Consider the following 17,280-nt stretch of genomic DNA (forward strand, 5'->3'; position numbering starts at 1 on the left):
TCAGCGTGTCATTATCCTGTCCCCCAAGTGTCAGCGTGTCATTATCCTGTCCCCCAAGTGTCAGCGTGTCATTATCCTGTCCCCCAAGTGTCAGCGTGTCATTGTCCTGTCCCCCAAGTGTCAGCGTGTCATTGTCCTGTCCCCCAAGTGTCAGTGTCATTATCCTGTCCCCCAAGTGTCAGCGTGTCATTGTCCTGTCCCCCAAGTGTCAGCGTGTCATTATCCTGTCCCCCAAGTGTCAGCGTGTCATTGTCCTGTACCCCAAGTGTCAGCGTGTCATTGTCCTGTCCCCCAAGTGTCAGCGTGTCATTGTCCTGTCCCCCAAGTGTCAGCGTGTCATTGTCCTGTCCCCCAAGTGTCAGCGTGTCATTGTCCTGTCCCCCAAGTGTCAGCGTGTCATTATCCTGTCCCCCAAGTGTCAGCGTGTCATTATCCTGTCCCCCAAGTGTCACCGTGTCATTATCCTGTCCCCCAAGTGTCAGCGTGTCATTGTCCTGTCCCCCAAGTGTCAGCGAGTCATTCTCCTGTCCCCCAAGTGTCAGTGTCATTATCCTGTCCCCCAAGTATCAGCGTGTCATTGTCCTGTACCCCAAGTGTCAGTCATTATCCTGTCCCCCAAGTGTCAGTCATTATCCTGTACCCCAAGTATCAGCGTGTCATTACCCTGTCCCCCAAGTGTCAGCATTATTATCTTGTACCCCGAATGTCAGCGTGTCATTGTCCTGTACCCCGAGTGTCAGCGTGTCATTGTCCTGTCCCCCAAGTGTCAGCGTGTCATTGTCCTGTCCCCCAAGTGTCAGCGTGTCATTGTCCTGTCCCCCAAGTGTCAGCGTGTCATTATCCTGTCCCCCAAGTGTCAGCGTGTCGTCATTATCCTGTCCCCCAAGTGTCACCGTGTCATTATCCTGTCCCCCAAGTGTCAGCGTGTCATTGTCCTGTCCCCCAAGTGTCAGCGAGTCATTCTCCTGTCCCCCAAGTGTCAGTGTCATTATCCTGTCCCCCAAGTATCAGCGTGTCATTGTCCTGTACCCCAAGTGTCAGTCATTATCCTGTCCCCCAAGTGTCAGTCATTATCCTGTACCCCAAGTATCAGCGTGTCATTACCCTGTCCCCCAAGTGTCAGCATTATTATCTTGTACCCCGAATGTCAGCGTGTCATTATCTTGTACCCCGAGTGTCAGCGTGTCATTGTCCTGTCCCCCAAGTGTCAGCGTGTCATTACCCTGTCCCCGAGTGTGAGTGTCATTATCCTGTACCCCAGTGTCATTACCCTGTCCCCGAGTGTGAGTGTGCACTATGCAGTATCTGTCATGTATTCACAGTATTATGGGCAGACATTTGCCTGGGTTACACTGTGGCCGTTCTCTTGGCTCCGCCGTCTGTTGAGAGTAGTCCCCTCCACACAGATCTGCTGCTATAATTCATGTCTGACCACTTGGCCTGCGACTTCCTTACAGTTCACGGTGGCAATGTCTCGGCGCGCTGGCGTTACTATACGTTTGCTCATATTAGTCTGCTCCCGCATAATCTTTATTGACTTTAGTGCAGTAGTCTATTGATTTTAAGATTCTTTTCCTGCTTTATGACTGCCTCCTGGCACAGCTCCCGGCCACCGTCACTACTGCCATTTATCTACCCAATCAGGTGCCGCCGCTATACACAGACCACAATGTGATTCTTTGAAAGCAAAATTCCGCTTTGATACCTGATGACAATGAAGGCAACACTCCCGGTCCTCTCCGCTCCAGATTTTATTAGAAATCCTGGAATTCTTCATATTTCATCAACATTTAACACTCAGACCCCCGAGGCGTCCATCAGTCGCACTCCCCCCATGGCTATCGTCCGACTTGTGTCATCAGTAGTCTGTTAAAGGTCTGCTTCATTTCTACAAATATTGTGTGCTTTTAATTCATCACCATCAAGATCTCTGCTTGATTTCAGTGAATAGAAAGATCCTTGATTAAATCCAGAGGCTGAAAACCTAATACTTCTCAAGGCTGAGCGTTTGTTATATTTGTATCCAGTCTGTTATAAGCTAAACAGACGAGCAGACCCAATCTCGCTCCTGTCCTGATACATTGTACCTGCACTGATACATTGTAACAAACTATCAGTGTGGTAAAGAGCATGTTTAGGGGTTGTCCCAGAATGATCCACAGGATAGGTAAAATGCGTCTAATAGGTGGAGGTCCTACTACTTGGTCCCCCATTTGAATGGAGTGGCGGTCGAGCATGCACGCTATTCTTCACCAATCCCGTAGAGTTTGAAATCAACAGCAACGTGCATGCTCGACCACCATATCATACAAACAGGGGACACAGGACCCTGTTTTCGTGGGGGACCCAGCTGTAGGACCCCCATCTAACAGACACATATCAACTGTCCGGCGGATCCTTCTTGAGACAACCCTTTTTAGAAGATTGTCTAAACTGGATACAATTGTAACAAACCCTCACCTGTGAGAACTATTAGGTCAGGACAGGTCTCAGGCCTCTGAGTGGAGACAAGAATGTTTCTATTCCCTAACAGAATGCAGAGATCTTGAATGATCTAGCAGTTAATATACAAAGTATGTTTATTTTACACTGATTTAAAGAGGTTTTAAGGGAGTAGAACATTGTAGACCCACCCTCAAGATAGGCCACCTCTATCAGAGCGGTCGAGGTCCGACTCCCGGCTGGTTGAAGAAACCGCTGTGAGGAACAGCGCCGTCCATTGTGTAGTGGCTGTACTTGGTATTGCAGCTCACCTTGGCCAGTGACCAATCAATGTGACATCACTGGCCTAGGGAGAGGCTGCAGCACTCACCAGAGCTTCAAACAGCTGATCAATTCAAACAGCTGGAATTTTCGGGAGTCTGATCCCCATATTGATGACCCATCCTGATTATGTAGATGTATGTAGAACCAAAAACCTTCCACCCTTCGTAAGAGGATCACAATGATGTCGTCCTGCCGCTGTAAACCTCAGTGATTGGCTGTGATCAGCAGCAAGTGTTCTGTTTCCCTGCAGTGCCACCGCAGGTGAAATGAAGTATTGCACAGTTCCTATTGAAATCGGCGATCTTTCCATGTAATGCATGGATGTGCTGGGTCCTCCATAGTGGGGGATATTCTTTGTAGCCCCTCTAATAAATGAGGGTTAAGAATGAAGGAACAACCCTTTAATAAAGTATGTGATAATTGGTTTTCAACCCTTTTAGGAACAGCCATGCTAGGCTCGCCTTCACCTGGGGCAAGGTTCAGTTCACTGCCTTGGTCAAGGGAAAGGAGTTGCTGTTGTACCCCTGCCCCACGTGTCCAGGTCCTGACCCCCCACCCCTTAGCTATGTTTCTGAAGCCAGTGACCCCCACATTTGTCAGTGCTGTCTCGTTCCCCTTTGCTGATGAATCCCATCACCCGTTCCGTTCGCTTGTTTAAACAGGGGCCGCTATTTAGCAGAGACTTTTACAGATGATGCAAATAATAAAAATGAGAATTTCTATTGATTTTTTTTCTTTCTTGGTGAACATCCCCCAGGACTTCTCCAGTCTCCGCAGCTAATGCACAAGTGCAAAAAAAAAAAAGTCCTTCAAATTGCTTTTAGAGTAAAGAATTACCACCTGGAATGAACGAATAGATCAGCCTTCAACGGGAATGGAAAACGAGGGAAAAAGGACACGATTTGCACATATACAGCGGAGGAGATTGCATTCGTTCCGCATGTTTCGGGGCCGGCAAACTGGTGTTAACTTCAGGGCACGCCAACACTGCGTGGCTGAGGACTGCACGACCGTGCAAGTGTTCATTGGTAATGGCCGTGCTGTAACCCGCAAAACCGTGCACTGAATGGACAGTGGTTTCTAGTGAGTTAATAAAATACCACTGTGACTTGCATGGCGGCACAGCAGCTGTGCCATGTGGCAGTACCCGTTGGCAAAGGCTGGTTCAGTGTGGCATGTGCAGTAGTATCAACTTATCTTCGAGTACGGTGAAGTTACCAGCGCCAAGAACTTGATGCTTTCGGCATAAAGGTCTGTCAGACTGGAAGACTCATGCCGCAGGTGGAGCAGAGCACAGTGTCTCATTGCCCCCATTTTCCGTAGTAGTCATCTTGCCATACTTCTCCTAAACACAGAGGTTGGTGTTCCCACCAGGAAAATCCTCAGCTTGTTCAAAATCTGTGCTTGGTGTCAGGAAATGGAAACTTCTCGCCTATAGTACATCCAGTGCCTTGCCAGCTTGTTGCTCATACGGGTGGCAGAGGCACCCCATTCATTCTCTATAAGGCTTTCTCCGTCTGTGTCATAGAGACCGACCAGTACCGCGCAAGCGCGACCACTGCGGTGTCTTTGTATGGGCGACTGTACAGAACCATACAATATATATACAGTCGAGCATCAGGCTTCCTAAGTAGGAGTTTCCGGATCACTAACTGATTCGGGGGCGGATGTTAGCTCCTATTTATTGAATGAGGGGGTCATTCAATAGGACATAACACAACATAGACTGGTGCTGTCCTAGCGGCTTTATGCCCATACACTTAGGGGGTCATTTATTAAGACCGACATTTTAATAACCGCTATAGCTGGTGGATCTGAAGTTATGTAATTTCGGCGCATCCAGCACCAGTCTAAATGTAAGACGGCTTCCTAGCTGGCTTACATTTAGACCATTTTCTACGGTCTGCTGGCCAGTCCTCTTATCCCGCTTTTTTACACCTGGCGTGAGCGGGTAAAAGTCGCAGATTGTGGCACAAATAACCTTTGTGCTGCAGTTTGCGCCGGAAATACGCCTAATACAGGTGTATTTCTGGATAGTAAATGGCCCCCTTAGTGCTTGTGTCTCCGTCAAAACCCTAATAATATGGTCCGCCAACCGCACCGCACAGACAGGCTCGTTCTGTCTAAATCGCACTGCAGTAAAATACTCGGGGATGTGCCATTTGTTTTAATCAAAGCCTGCGAATAGTTTGAAGGCAGCCACTTCTGAATAACCATTAAACTGCGAGGAATTCAAATCAATAATCTAATATTTTACTAAGAAGCAGTAGGCAGGGGCATTGATCTGCTAACCAAAGCAGCTCACATTAGAAAACACACTATTTCAAAAGCAACCACAATATGACCTTAGTCGTGTCTGAGAAGGTCCCGCTAATAGTTGTCGGAGCAGTAATGGCTGTATTTAGGGGGTCATTCTCCGCACCGTGATAGAAATTAGTCTATAGGGCGATGTAGCGAAAAAATAAAGGTATCAGGTAATCAAGACTGGAAGAGGGTGCAGAACGGTAGACATAAAAACAGTGGGCATCAGGTTTGACTCAAATACATGAGAGGCCCATGAAAGGAGAGGAGTCTTGGCCATCCTGTGCAGAAAATGCCACCTGCCGTGAGGAGATCTAATAGATGTAACCTCACAAAGTATTAGATCTGCTGCAAAGGGTCTTCTACTCCTGGACCTCACCAGCAAAACTATATCTGTTAGACTATAGGCCCCTGGAGAATGTCGTGGTTTCTCATAGACATGTTTGACTCTGGTTAAAGGGGATGTCCAGCTTTAGTTACTGTAACTCTGTGGATTTATAGCATTTTCTTGTTACATAGCTATATATACCGGTCCTATAGGGCTGTGTGCTTTTATTTTCTTTACAAAAGGATTTTAAAGATATGTAAATTAGTCTTGTAGGTGCCCAAGGGGCTATATGAACCTTCCTGGTGCCCAGCCATGCCCGCCTGTGAAGGAGCCCAGCACCGCCTATGTCCTCCGAATCTCCTCCTTTCATCCTTCACAGGCAGGCGTAGCTGGGCACCAGGAAGGTTCATATAGCCCCTTGGGCACCTACAAGACTAATTTACATATCTTTAAAATCCTTTTGTAAAGAAAATAAAAGCACACAGCCCTATAGGACCGGTATATTGCGGACATGCTAGCGGCGATCTAGCCATGCATGTCCGCATCTCTATAGCCTCAAACTTGGTGACAGAATCCCTTTAATGTACCTTATACATACCTCGTTCTACTTGATGCATATCTTGCTCGATCTGATACATACCTTGTTCTATCTGATATATCTTGATATACCTTAATTTTCTATATACAGTTGCAAGAAAAAGTATGTGAACCCTTTGGAATGATATGGATTTCGGCACAAATTGGTCAAAAATGTGATCTGATCTTCATCTAAGTCACAACAATAGACAATCACCGTCTGCTTAACCTAATAACACACAAAGAATTAAATGTTGCTATGTTTTTATTGAACACACCATGCAAACATTCACAGTGCAGGCGGAAAAAGTATGTGAACCCTTGGATTTAATAACTGGTTGAACCTCATTTGGCAGCAATAACTTCAACCAAACGTTTCCTGTAGTTGCAGATCAGACGTGCACAACGGTCAGGAGTAATTCTTGACCAGTTCCTCTTTACAGAACTGTTTGCAGTTCAGCAATATTCTCGGGATGTCTGGTGTGAATCGCTTTCTTGAGGTCATGCCACAGCATCTCAATCGGGTTGAGGTCCGGACTCTGACTGGGCCGCTCCAGAAGGCGGATTTTCTTCTGTTTAAGCCATTATGTTGTTAACTTCTATGCTTTGGGTCGTTGTCCTGTTGCAACACCCATCTTCTGTTGAGCTTCACCTGGTGGACAGATGGCCTTAAGTTCTCCTGCAAAATGTCTTGATAAACTTGGGAATTAATTTTTCCTTTGATGATAGCAATCCGTCCAGGCCCTGACCCAGCAAAGCAGCCCCAAACCATGATGCCCCCACCACCATACTTCACAGTTGGGATGAGGTTTTCATGTTGGTGTGCTGTGCCTCTTTTTCTCCACACATAGTGTTGTGTGTTTCTTCCAAACAACTGGTTTCATCTGTCCACAGAATATTTTGCCAGTACTGCTGTGGAACATCCAGGTGCTCTTGTGCAAACTGTAAACGTGCAGCAATGTTTTTTTGGACAGCAGTGGCTTCCTCTGTGGTATCCTCCCATGAAATCCATTCTCATTTAGTGTTTTACGTATCGTAGATTCGCTAACAGGGATGTTAGCATATGCCAGAGACTTTTGTAAGTCTTTAGCTGACACTCTAGGATTCTTCTTCACCTCATTGAGCAGTCTGCGCTGTGCTCTTGCAGTAATCTTTACAGGATGGCCACTCCTAGGGAGAGTAGCAGCAGTGATGAACTTACTCCATTTATAGACAATTTGTCTTACCGTGGACTGATGAACAGCAAGGCTTTTGGAGATACTTTTATAACCCTTTCCAGCTTTATGCAAGTCAACAATTCTTAATCGTAGGTCTTCTGAGAGCTCTTTTGTGTGAGGCATCATTCACATCAGGCAATGCTTCTTGTGAAAAGCAAACCCAGAACTGGTGTGTGTTTTTTATAGGGCAGGGCAGCTGTAACCAACACCTCCAATCTCATCTCATTGATTGGACTCCAGTTGGCTGACACCTCACTCCAATTAGCTCTTGGATATGTCATTAGTCTAGGGGTTCACATACTTTTTCCACCTGCCCTGTGAATGTTTACATGGTGCGTTCAATAAAAACATGGTAACATTTAATTCTGTGTGTGTTATTAGTTAAGCCGACTGTGATTGTCTATTGTTGTGACTTAGATGAAGATCAGATCACATTTTATGACCAACTGTATATCCCACCTTTCTACTATATACTTTATTTTACTATATTTCCTATTATAAGGTTTGCAGCAAAAAGAATTGCAACTAAGGCTCCTTTCACACTAGCGTTCGGCTGTCCGCTCGTGAGCTCCGTTTGAAGGGGCTCACGAGCGGACCCGAACGCAGCCGTCCAGCCCTGATGCAGTCTGAATGGAGCGGATCCGCTCAGACTGCATCAGTCTGGCGGCGTTCAGCCTCCGCTCCGCTCGCCTCCGCACGGACAGGCGGACAGCTGAACGCTGCTTGCAGCGTTCGGGTGTCCGCCTGGCCGTGCGGAGGCGTGCGGATCCGTCCAGACTTACAATGTAAGTCAATGGGAACGGATCCGCTTGAAGATGTCACCATATGGCTCAATCTTCAAGCGGATCCGTCCCCCATTGACTTTACATTGAAAGTCTGAACGGATCCGCTCAGGCTACTTGCGCACTTGCGCACTTGCGAATTTTTTTCAGAACGGATCCGATCAAGCGCAAGTGTGAAAGTAGCCTAAGCTTTATTAGACTTTACTGCCCGTTTCATGTATGAAGACCCTCACATCCTTTTTGTAGCAATACTACAATTGATGATAGTAAACTCAGTTCTATTGAATGTATGTCTCATGCATCTCCACTATATTCCCAGTACTCCTTGTTATCATGACTGCAATATATTTTAAAATAATTTTTTGGGAAGACCACCTACCTACACCAAATCATGGACTTACTCTCTACAATGAATGACATATAAATGTTATGTTATTTATGTTACTATAGGTCACCATTTATTATTTATGTACACTACAGGCCGTGAACAAGGTCTAGGATAGACCGAAACGTTGGCCAATGGCTACTTGTTAAATTTTAGATAGAAGAAAGAATTTTCACTATTGTCGAACTACAATTGAGTGCCGTGGTTTAGTCTGATTTTGCATAGCACCTACCACTGAGCACCATTCACAACAACTAGGAGTGCCGACCAATTAGCCTCTATTTTGGTAAGTTTAACATGACCGCACTGCTGTCGCATATTCTGCTCCTCCTTTCTTGTTTTCCTTTACCTCCTCCCTGTTTAACTATTCTTTTTTCCTGTTTTCCCCCTACTCTTCCTCTTTTTGTTACTCTCCTCTTCTTTCATCCTTTTTTTCTTCCTCCTTATTGTTTTCCTCCTCCTCTTTCTCCCATCTTGTTTTCCTCTTCCTCCTTCTTGTTTTACTGTTCCTACTTTCTTTCCTCTTTCAGCATCATATTTTCTCTTCTACCTCCTTGGTTTTCTACTCAGTCATTCTTGTTTTTATCTTCCTCCTTGTTTTACTCTTCTTCTTTCTTGTCTTCTTTCCTCCCATCCGTTTCCATTTTCTTTCCTCCTTTTCCCTTCTTTTTTCTTCCTCCATTCCCTTCTTTCTTTCCTCTTCCAGCTTCATGCTATCCTTCCTTCTCTTTATTTCTTTCATCATTGTTTTTTGCACATTTCATAATGTTTTAGTTCTCACATAAGCACCATTTCTGGATCTGGTTTTCTTAATATGTTCCAGCAGAGGTAAAGGTTATATTTAGCTGGTAACAGAGTGTAATATAAGATGACCATATAATCCACCCATCATGAATGTAGAGCAGCCGGAGCTCGAATCAGTGGCTTCACAGGTGACTACATCACCCAGGTGCAATTCAGCCTCAGTCTAGTCTGTGTCAGGGTCGACAAAATTAGCTTTGTGGTTCATAAGTTACAATATCCCACTACCCTCATTATGCAATGGTATGGTATAACCTGGGCATCACCTGTATATAATTATATATGTACAGCTGGTATAAGTTATACATCTTCTTGTATATAGTGATATGGAGCGTGCTGGTATAACCTGGGTATCTCCTGTATATAATTATATATGTGCAGCTGGTATAAGTTATACAGACGTGGACAAAATTGTTGGTACCCTTTGGTCAATGAAAGAAAAAGTCACAATGGTCACAGAAATAACTTTAATCTGACAAAAGTAATAATAAATTAAAATTCTATAAATGTTAACCAATGAAAGTCAGACATTGTTTTTCAACCATGCTTCAACAGAATTATGTAAAAAAATAAACTCATGAAACAGGCATGGACAAAAATGATGGTACCCCTAGAAAACACAGAACATAATGTGACCAAAGGGACATGTTAATTCAAGGTGTGTCCACTAATTAGCATCACAGGTGTCTACAACCTTGTAATCAGCCATTGGGCCTATATATATGGCTCCAGGTAATCACTGTGTTGTTTGGTGATATGGTGTGTACCACACTCGACATGGACCAGAGGAAGCAAAGGAAAGAGCTGTCTCAAGAGATCAGAAAGAAAATTATAGACAAGCATGTTAAAGGTAAAGGCTATAAGACCATCTCCAAGCAACTAGATGTTCCTGTGAGTACAGTTGCACATATTATTCATAAGTTTAAGATCCATGGGACTGTAGCCAACCTCCCTGGACGTGGCCGCAGGAGGAAAATTGATGACAAATCTAAGAGACGGATAATCCGAATGGTAACAAAAGAGCCTAGAAAGACTTCTAAAGAGATTCAAGGTGAACTTCATGCTCAAGGAACATCAGTGTCAGATCGCACCATCCGTCGTTGTTTGAGCCAAAGTGGACTACATGGGAGACGACCAAGGAGGACACCATTGTTGAAAACGAATCATAAAAAAGCAAGACTGGAATATGCCAAACTACATGTTGACAAGCCACAAAGCTTCTGGGAGAATGTCCTGTGGACAGATGAGACAAAAATCGAAGTTTTTGCCAAGGCACATCAGCTGTATGTTCACAGACGAAAAAATGAAGCATATCAAGAAAAGAACACTGTCCCTACTGTGAAACATGGAGGAGGCTCTGTTATGTTCTGGGGCTGCTTTGCTGCGTCTGGCACAGGGTGTCTTGAATCTGTGCAGGGTACAATGAAATCTCAAGACTATCAAGGAATTCTAGAGAGAAATGTACTAGCCAGTGTCAGAAAGCTTGGTCTCAGTCGCAGGTCATGGGTCTTGCAACAGGACAATGACCCAAAACACACCGCTAAAAACACCCAAGAATGGCTAAGAGGAAAAAATTGGACTATTCTAAAGTGGCCTTCTATGAGCCCTGACCTCAATCCTATTGAGCATCTTTGGAAGGAGCTGAAACATGCAGTCTGGAAAAGGCACCCTTCAAACCGGACACAACTGGAGCAGTTTGCTCATGAGGAGTGGGCCAAAATACCTGCTGAGAGGTGCAGATGTCTCATTGACAGTTACAGGAAGCGTTTGATTGCAGTGATTGCCTCAAAAGGTTGCGCAACAAAATATTAAGTTAGGGGTACCATCATTTTTGTCCATGCCTGTTTCATGAGTTTATTTTTTTACATAATTCTGTTGAAGCATGGTTGAAAAACAATGTCTGACTTTCATTGGTTAACATTTATAGAATTTTAATTTATTATTACTTTTGTCAGATTAAAGTTATTTCTGTGACCATTGTGACTTTTTCTTTCATTGACCAAAGGGTACCAACAATTTTGTCCACGTCTGTACGTCTTCTTGTATATAGTGATATGGACCATGCTGGTATAACCTGGGCATCTCCTCTATATAATTATATATGTACAGCTGGTATAAGTTATACATCTTCCTGTATATAGTGATATGGAGCATGCTGGTATAACCTGGGCATCTCCTGTATATAATTATATATATGTACAGCTGGTATAAGTTATACATCCTCTTGTATATAGTGATATGGAGCATGCTGGTATAACCTGGGCATCTCCTGTATATAATTATATATGTACAGCTGGTATAAGTTATACATCTTCTTGTATATAGTGATATGGAGCATGCTGGTATAACCTGGGTAAATCCTGTATATAAATATTTATGTATAGCTGGTATAACATAAGCATGTACATACAGTGAGGAACAGAAGTATTTGAACACCCTGCTATTTCTCCCACTTAGAAGTCATGGAGGGGTCTGAAATTCACATTGTAGGTGCATTCCCACTCCGAGAGACAGAATTTAAAAATAAAGTTCAGGAAATCACATTGTATGATTTAAAAAAAAAAATTGTCTTGCACAGCTGAACATAAGTATATGAACACCTGAGAAACAGCAAGAATTCTGGCTCTCAAAGACCTGTTACTGTGCCTTTAAAAAGTCCACCTCTACTCCACTCATTAATCTAACTTAGTAACTTCGGTCTGAGCTCTTTAAAGACCCCTGTCCACCCCACAGTCAGTCAGATACTAACTACTACCATGGGCAAGACCAAAGAGCTGTCAAGAGACACCAGAGACAAAATGGTGGACCTCCTCAAGGCTGGAAAGGGCTACGGGGCAATTGCCAAGCAGCTTGGTGAAAATAGATAAACTGTTGGAGCAATTGTTAGAAAATGGACGAGGCTAAAGACGACTGTCAGTCTCCCTCGGACTGGGGCTCCACGCAAGATCTCACCTCGTGGGGTATCACTGATGATAAGAAAGGTGAGGAATCGGCCCAGAACTACAAGGGAGGAGCTGGTCAATGACATGAAGAGAGATGGGACCACAGTTTCAAAGGTCACTGTCGGTAGAACACTGCGCTGTCATGGTTTCAAATCATGCATTGCACGGAAGGTTCCCCTGCTCAAGTCATCACATGTCCAGGCCCGTCTGAAGTTTGCCAATTACCATCCGGATGATCCAGAGGAGGCATGGGAGAAAGTCATGTGGTCAGATGAGACCAAAGTAGAACTTTTTGGTCTAAACTTCACTTGTCGTGTGGGAGGAAAAAGGATGAGTTGCATCCCAAGAACACCATCCCCACTGTGAAGCATGGGGGGGGTGGTAACATCATGCTTTGGGGGTGCTTTACTGCGAAGAGGACAGGACGACTGCACTGTATTAAGGAGAATATGAATGGGGCCATTTATTGTGAGATTTTGAGCAACAACCTCCTTCCCTCAGTCAGAGCATTGAAGATGGGTCGTGGCTGGGTCTTCCAACATGACAATGACCCGAAGCACACAGCCAGAATAACCAAGGAGTGGCTCCGTAAGAAGCATATCAAGGTTCTGGCGTGGCCTAGCCAGTCTCCAATAGAACATCTTTGGAGGGAGCTGAAACTCTGTGTTGCTCAGCGACAGCCCCGAAACCTGACAGATGTAGAGGAGATCTCTGTGGAGGAGTCGGCCAAAATCCCTGCTGCAGTGTGTGCAAACCTGGTCAAGAACTACAGGAAACGTTTGACCTCTGTAATTGCAAACAAAGGCTTCTGTACCAAATATTAACACTGATGTTCTCAGGTGTTCAAATGCTTATGTTCAGCAGTGCAAGACAAATACATTCTTTAAAAATCATACAATGTGATTTCCTGAATTTTATTTTTAAATTCTCTCAGAGTGGGAATGCACCTACAATGTGAATTTCACATTCACATACTTCTGTTCCTCACTGTAAGGCCTCATGCACACGACCGTTGTGTGCATCCGTGTTCGTTGTTCCGTTTTCCGTGATTTTCTGCGGACCCATTGACTTTCAATGGGTCAGTTGAAAACTCGGAAAATGCACCGTTTGTCATCTGCGTTTGTAATCCGTGTTTCCTGTCCGTCGAAAAAATATGACCTGTCCTATTTTTTTGACGGACAACGGTTCGTGGACCCATTCAAGTCAATGGGTCCGTTAAAAAACACGGAGGCACACAAGATTGTCATCCGCGTCCGTGATCCGTAGGCTACTTTCGCACAGACGGATCCGCAAATCCGTCTGCAAAACAGCTTTTTCAGATCTGAGTTTTCACATCGTGAAAACTCAGATCCGACAGTATATTCTAACACAGAGGCGTTCCCATGGTGATGGGGACGATTCAAAGTTAGAATATACTAAGAACTGTGTACATAACTGCCCCGTGCTGCCTGGCAGCACCTGATCTCTTACAGGGGGCTGTGATCCGCACAATTAACCCCTCAGGTGCCGCACCTGAGGGGTTAATTATGCGTATCATAGCCCCCTGTAAGAGATCGGGTGCTGCCAGGCAGCAGGGGGCAGACCCCCCTCCCTCCCCAGTTTTAAATTCATTGGTGCCCAGTGCGGCCCCCCCCCCCTAATTAAAATCCCTCTCCCCCATCATTGGTGGCAGCAGAGAATTCCGATCGGAGTCCCAGTTTAATCGCTGGGGCTCCGATCTGTTACCATGGCAACCAGGACGCTACTGCAGTCCTGGCTGCCATGGTTACTTAGCAATTTTAGAAGCATTATACTTACCTGCGCTGTCTGTGGCCGGCCGGGCGCTCCTCCTACTGGTAAGTGAAAGGTCTGTGCGGCGCATTGCTTACAGGGGGCTGTGATCCGCACAATTAACCCCTCAGGTGCCGCACCTGAGGGGTTAATTGTGCGGATCACAGCCCCTGTAAGAGATCGGGTGCTGCCAGGCAGCAGGGGGCAGTCATGTACACAGTTCTTAGTATATTCTAACTTGAAGCGTCCCCATCACTATGGGAACGCCTCTGTGTTAGAATATACTGTCGGATCTAAGTTTTCACTATCTAACTCAAATCCTATGGTATATTCTATCATAGAGGCGTTCCCATGGTGATGGGGACGCTTCAAGTTAAACTATACCATCGGATTGGAGAAAACTCAGTTCCGATGATATATTAATAGGGACTCCTGACTCTACATTGAAAGTCAATGGGGGACGGATCTGTTTCCAATTGCAGCATATTGTGTCAACGTCAAACGGATCCGTCCCCATTGACTTGCATTGTAAGTCAGGACGGATCCGTTTGGCTCCGCTCGGCCAGGCGGACACCAAAACGACTTTTTTTTTTTACTTTCCTTCATGTCTGCTGATCCTCCAAAAATCAAGGAAGACACACGGAAACTGATCACGGAACAACGGAACCCCGTTTTGCGGACCGTGAAAAAATACTGTCGTGCGCATGAGGCCTAAATCTGTAGCGCTATGATTTCTGAATAAGCAGATCTGACAATGGCGGACTCTCACTCCCCTTTTTCATATCTGCACTTGCTCCGATTTTGTCATGTAAAACCATCTGACTTCCCAATCCCGGCAAACAAAAGCTAATTTAGCCTCCAATCTTTTATAGCCATAACAATGATTGATGGCCGAGGTATTGTAAGTTATTTAAATATCTCCTCCATAAGGCTCTGATGCAAAGACCGACGTGGCTTTCTCTGCTCTAATTATAATTTGGTCTTTGAAACAAAGAAAAAAAAAATAGCTTTTTTTTTTTCTAGTCTACATTATTAATTGGCTATTTAATTAGGAATTCGCACAGCTCCTGATATTGGGTAAAAGAAAAAAAAAATTGCATAAAAAAAAAAAATCTATCTTCCTACTCTTGCCTTTTTGTATCATGTGAAGGTCAAAATAAGACGTGATTGTTTGGCAGCGAAGTGCTGAATTATGCCACCCAGACAAGCTTTTAACCTATGCGCTTTTACTGTGAGTGAGACGCACGGGCATGGTGATCTCTTTAAACAGTTCTCTATTGAAGAAGATTCAATCACTATAATGAATTTGAGGCCAGGCAACAATCTTCTCCACTGAAAGAATTTCTAAAAGATTATAGAATTTGTAAAACGAACAGCTCGCAGACTAAATGGCTGTGTGGGTGAATCAATTATTGCCGGGCTCAGAGTAGTCATAATATTTAGTACATATCATAGACTGTTTCAGGTACAATAAGATATGCTTGCTGCTTTTTTTTTTTTTGTCTTCCTCATCTTCTTCCTGTCTTCTTCATGCAAAATGTGTATCCGAATGTGAGCAGCTGGCGGAGTCAATCTGCAATATCTAGTTAGAACGAGTATTAAGCCAATAAAGAGAAAATCTATCTATAAGTCAAATGCATTCGCTTGTAGGTCTCGGATAAGCAATGAGCGTTCACGTCAAAAAGGAAAGGGGGGGGGTGGGGAGTTCAACAGGAGATGGTGTCAGATGATATAATGACAGGCGGCTTTGGGTTTACATGGCGGCACTATTTAGTTAACCCTTGAAGTAAGACATCCCATCTTTTGTGCAAATTGGCCCGGTCTAGACACTCTTTTCAAAAATAGTGTGGGGGGAGTCACAACTGTTATGTTGGGTTTCCAATGCAGCAACCCCCTTAAAGGAAGAAAAAGCACTACTGTCAGTTCTTAAAGTGCACCTATCGTTATAACTTTTTATGTTAGTATATAGGTTAGTTTAAAGTAGCATCTTCATCACCTTCCAGCAACCTGTAGTTCCCTTTAACATGCATGCTGCCTCTGTGAACATTTTGATAAAGTACCTTAGTCACTAAAAAATCCACCTAGAGTAATACAGAAAATAGAAATTAGGGAGGAGGAGGATGGAGCTGCAGCATCCCTCAGTGTCTGTGTGAGAGTCCATGCTGTCAGATGGGAGAGGGAGGAAGGGGATGCAGCTGCAGTATCCCTCAGTGTCTGTGTGAGAGTCCGTGCTGTCAGGTGGGAGAGGGAGGGAGGGAGGGGATGCAGCTGCAGTATCCCTCAGTGTCTGTGTGAGAGTCCGTGCTGTCGGGTGGGAGAGGGAGGGAGGGGATGCAGCTGCAGTATCCCTCAGTGTCTGTGTGAGAGTCCATGCTGTCAGATGGGAGAGGGAAGAAGGGGATGCAGCTGCAGTATCCCTCAGTGTCTGTGTTAGAGTCCATGCTGTCAGATGGGAGAGGGAGGAAGGGGATGCAGCTGCAGTATCCCTCAGTGTCTGTGTGAGAGTCCATGCTGTCAGATGGGAGAGGGAAGAAGGGGATGCAGCTGCAGTATCCCTCAGTGTCTGTGAGAGTGTCCATGCTGTCAGATGGGAGAGGGAGGAGGAGGATGGAGCTGCTGTATCCCTCAGTGTCTGTGTGAGAGTCCATGCTGTCAGATGGGAGAGGGAAGAAGGGGATGCAGCTGCAGTATCCCTCTGTGTCTGTGAGAGTGTCCATGCTGTCAGATGGGAGAGGGAGGAGGAGGATGGAGCTGCAGTATCCCTCAGTGTCTGTGTGAGAGTCCATGCTGTCAGATGGGAGAGGGAGGAAGGGGATGCAGCTGCAGTATCCCTCAGTGTCTGTGTGAGAGTCCATGCTGTCAGATGGGAGAGGGAGGAAGGGGATGCAGCTGCAGTATCCCTCAGTGTCTGTGAGAGTGTCCATGCTGTCAGATGGGAGAGGGAGGATGAGGATGGAGCTGCTGTATCCCTCAGTGTCTGTGTGAGAGTCCATGCTGTCAGATGGGAGAGGGAGGAAGGGGATGCAACTGCAGCATCTGTCCCTCATGGTCTGTGTAACAGTTTGTGCTGGGAGAGGGAGGGAGGGGATGCAGCTGCTGTATCCCTCAGTGTCTGTGTGAGAGTCCATGCTGTTAAAAGGGAGATGAGGAAGGGGATGCAGCTGCTGTATCTCTGCCTCAGCGTCTGAGTGAGAGTCCATGCTATGAGATGGGAGATAAAGAAGGGATGCAGCTGCAGTATTTCTCCTTCAGTGTCTGTGTGAGAGTCCGTGCTGTGAGCTGGGAGAGGGAGGGAGGGGATGCAGCTGCAGTATCTTTCCTTCAGTGTCTGCATGAGAGTCCATTCTGTGAGCTGGAGGAAGGGGGTTCAGCTGCAGTATCTTTCCTTCAGTGTCTGTGTGACAGTTCATGC

The sequence above is a fragment of the Bufo gargarizans genome, chromosome 10, assembly GCF_014858855.1.
Source record: "Bufo gargarizans isolate SCDJY-AF-19 chromosome 10, ASM1485885v1, whole genome shotgun sequence".
NCBI lineage: Eukaryota > Metazoa > Chordata > Amphibia > Anura > Bufonidae > Bufo > Bufo gargarizans.